This window comes from Eurosta solidaginis, chromosome X (genome assembly GCF_040869045.1).
Source record: "Eurosta solidaginis isolate ZX-2024a chromosome X, ASM4086904v1, whole genome shotgun sequence".
NCBI classification, from domain to species: Eukaryota; Metazoa; Arthropoda; class Insecta; order Diptera; family Tephritidae; genus Eurosta; species Eurosta solidaginis.
In genome coordinates this window covers 122,644,066-122,648,292 of record NC_090324.1, presented here as the reverse complement: position 1 = coordinate 122,648,292, position 4,227 = coordinate 122,644,066, and the positions used below count along the sequence as shown (strand labels likewise).

Here is a 4,227-nt window from a genome sequence, read left to right as displayed (position 1 = left end):
TTTATTTTTAATTGGGAGTTTAGTTTTTGTTTCTAATCGTAAACATTTGTTATCAATATTGTTGAGATTAGAATATATTGTTTTGAGTTTATTTTTTATATTATTTATATACTTAAATTTAATAGACTATAGAATATTTTTTAGAATTTTGTTTTTAATTTTTAGAGTTTGTGAAGGAGTATTAGGTCTTTCAATTTTAGTTTCATTAATTCGAACTTATGGTAATGATTATTTTCAATCTTTTAATTTGTTATAATGTTAAATTTATTTTTATGTTAATTTTTATATTTCCTATTTGTTTTATAAAAAATGTATATTGAATTGTTCAGTTATTATTACTTTTAATTTATAATAATTTTATTTAATTTTAGTTTAAATTATTTTATAAATATTTCTTATTTTATAGGTATAGATGTTCTTTCAAATGGATTAATTTTATTAAGAGTTTGAATTTGTATTCTTATAGTAAATGCTAGTTATATTATTAATAAATTGGATAATTATAAAAATTTATTTTTATTAAATATTTTAGTTTTATTAATATTTTTAATTTTAATTTTAGTTCAATAAATTTATTTATATTTTATTTATTTTTTGAAAGTAGATTAATTCCTACATTATTTTTGATTTTAGGTTGAGGTTGTCAACCTGAACGTTTACAAGCTGGAATTTATTTATTATTTTATACTTTATTTGTTTCTTTACCTATATTGATTAGTATTTTTTATTTATATAATACTTATATAAATTAAAATTTTTATTTTATATATAAATATTTATTTAATTATGATTTGTTATATTTATCATTAATTATATCTTTTTTAGTAAAAATACCAATATTTTTAGTTCATTTATGATTACCTAAAGCTCATGTGGAGGCTCCTGTTTCAGGTTCAATAATTTTAGCAGGAATTATATTAAAGTTAGGGGGTTATGGTTTATTACGAATTTTTTCATTTTTACAATTTAGTGGTTTAAAATATAATTATATTTTTATTAGAATTAGATTAGTTGGGGGATTTTTGATTAGTTTAGTTTGTTTACGTCAAACTGATTTGAAATCTTTAATTGCTTATTCATCTGTTTCTCATATAAGAATTGTTTTAAGAGGTATTTTAACATTAAATTATTGAGGGTTATCTGGTGCTTATGTATTAATAATAGCTCATGGTCTTTGTTCATCTGGTTTATTTTGTTTAGCAAATATTACTTATGAACGAATAGGAAGTCGTAGATTATTAATTAATAAAGGTTTATTAAATTGTATACCTTCAATAACTTTATGATGATTTTTATTGTGTATTTGTAATATATCTGCTCCTCCATCATTAAATTTATTAAGAGAAGTTTCTTTATTAAATAGAATTATTAGATGATCTTGGTTAAGTATAATTATATTATCATTAATATCTTTTTTTGGTGCTTGTTCTACTTTGTATTTATATGCTTATACTCAACATGGGAAAATTTTTTCTGGTTTATATTCTTTTAGAATGGGGAAAATTCGAGAATATCTTCTTTTGTTTTTACATTGATTACCATTAAATATATTGATTTTAAAAAGAGATATTTGTATAATTTGATTTTAAAGTAATTTAAATAGTTTAATTAAAATATTGATTTGTGATGTCAATGATATGATTTAATCATTTTAAATTGTGAAAAAATTATCTATTTGTAATATTGGATTTTAATTATTAATTAATTTTAGACTTTTATTTTTTTTATAAGTTAAAATTTCTTATTAAAAGATTTAATTTATTTTTTGGAGTGAGAAATTATTAGATTAAATTCTTCTAGAATTGTTATAACTTTTTTATTTGATTGAATAAGATTGTTATTTATATCTGTTGTATTAATGATTTCTTCTTTTGTTATTTATTATAGAAAAGAGTATATAATAAGTGAGTTAAATATTAATCGTTTTATTATATTAGTTTTTATGTTTATTATATCAATGATGTTATTAATTATTTCTCCTAATTTGATTAGAATTTTATTGGGTTGAGATGGATTAGGATTAGTTTCTTATTGTTTAGTAATTTTTTTTCAAAATTAGAAGTCTTATAATGCTGGTATATTGACAGTATTATTAAATCGTGTTGGTGATGTTGATTTTTTATTATCTATTTCTTGAATATTAAATTATGGGAGTTGAAGATTTATTTTTTATTTAGAATTTTTAAAAAATGATTTTGAGATGAATGTTGTAATATTATTAATTATATTAGCAGCTATGACTAAAAGAGTTCAAATTGCTTTTTCTTCTTGACTACCTGCAGCAATAGCTGCACCTACTCCTGTTTCTGCTTTAGTACATTCTTCAACTCTTGTAACTGCTGGAGTATATTTATTAATTCGGCTTAATATTTTATTATCGGGCTCTTTATTAAGATGTATTTTATTATTATTATCTGGATTAACTATATTTATAGCTGGATTAGGTGCTATTTTGAGTTTGATTTAAAAAAAAATTATTGCATTATCTACTTTAAGTCAGTTGGGTTTAATAATAAGTATTTTATCAATAGGTTTTATAAAATTGGCTTTTTTTCATTTATTAACTCATGCTTTATTTAAAGCATTGTTATTTATGTATGCAGGTGCTATTATTCATAATATGAATAATTCTCAAGATATTCGTTTGATGGGGGGGTTAATAAGTTTTATACCTTTTACTTCAACTTGTTTCAATGTTGCAAATTTAGCTTTATGTGGAATACCTTTTTTAGCTGGGTATTATTCTAAGGATATAATTTTACAAATAGTTTCTATAAATTATATTAATTTTTATAGAAATTTTTTGTATTTTTTTTCAACTGGTTTAACTGTATGTTATTCATTTCGTTTAATTTATTATTCAATAGTTGGTGAGTAAAATTGTGGATCTTTAAATGTATTAAATGATGAAGGGTGAATTATGCTTCGAGGTGTAATAGGATTAGTAATTATAAGAATTTTAGGTGGTAGAATATTGAGATGATTATTATTTGTTACTCCTTATATGATTTGTTTACCTTTTTATATAAAATTTTTAACATTATTTATTTGTATTTTAGGAGGATTATTGGGATACATAATTTCTAATGTGTCTTTATTTTATTTTAATAAATCTTTAAATACTTATTTAATTATTAATTATTTTGGATCAATATGATTTATACCTTATATTTCTACTTATGGGTTAATTAATTATCCTTTAGTATTGGGGAATATAATTTATAAATCTTTTGATCAAGGTTGATCTGAATTTTTGGGTAGTCAAAATTTATATAATAATTTAATTAAATATTCTCAATTACTTTTTGTTTTTCATAATAATAATTTAAAAATTTATTTAACATTATTTATTTTATGAATTATTATATTGATAATTGTATTATTATTGTTTTATTCAAATAGCTTAAATTTAGAATATAACATTGAAGTTGTTAGGGTAATTAAAAATTTTTTGAATATATATACATATATATATTTATACATGTATGTGTATAAATTTATATTTTTGTATATGTAGTGAATAAATTATAGTAATAATAGTAATTACTTTATAAAATTTTTTTTTTAATTTTACAATAAAAATGTAATGTTTTTATTAAACTATATAAATTATAGAAGTATAAATGGAATTAAAGCATTAAAAGATAAAAGTTAGCAGCTTTTTCTTGATCATCTTACTTCTTTAATTGGAATTTATGATGTCATTTTTATCATTAACAATGATAAGCCTCTTTTTGGCTTCAATTAATTATTTTGAATAAGGGTATAAATATTAGCTAAGGTTAGGTCGAAACTAAATGCAATAAAATTGCTTCATTATTCAAGGTAGATTGAATAATCAATATTTTTTGAATACAAACCAAATGTTATTTTTAACTACAACCCCAACCCTATTTATTATATTATTATTTTGATCAGTTTAATATTCCTTGGTTTCATTCATGATAGAGTCCAATAATTAAAATAAAAATAAATGTGATTGAAGTAATAGTTCATATAAAAATATTTGATAATTTTATAATTATGATTATAGGTAAAATTAATGCAATTTCTACATCAAAAATTAAGAAAATAATGGTAATTAAAAAAGAATCGTAAAGAGAAAGGTAATCGTGATGATGATTTAGGGTCAAATCCGCATTCGAATGGTGAACATTTTTTCTCGATCTCTCAAGGTTTTTTTGATAAAATAGATGCAATAATTATGATGATTGTTGTAATTATTAT

At 20.0% G+C, this 4,227-nt stretch overlaps 2 pseudogenes; both read left to right on the top strand.

The window, feature by feature from the left end:
* Nucleotides 1–224: 224 nt before the first annotated feature.
* Nucleotides 225–1,583, top strand: LOC137235118 (NADH-ubiquinone oxidoreductase chain 4-like; annotated as a pseudogene).
* An 811-nt stretch (nucleotides 1,584–2,394) lies between these two features.
* On the top strand, nucleotides 2,395–3,358 carry LOC137235117 (NADH-ubiquinone oxidoreductase chain 5-like; annotated as a pseudogene).
* The last annotated feature ends 869 nt before the right edge of the window (nucleotides 3,359–4,227 follow it).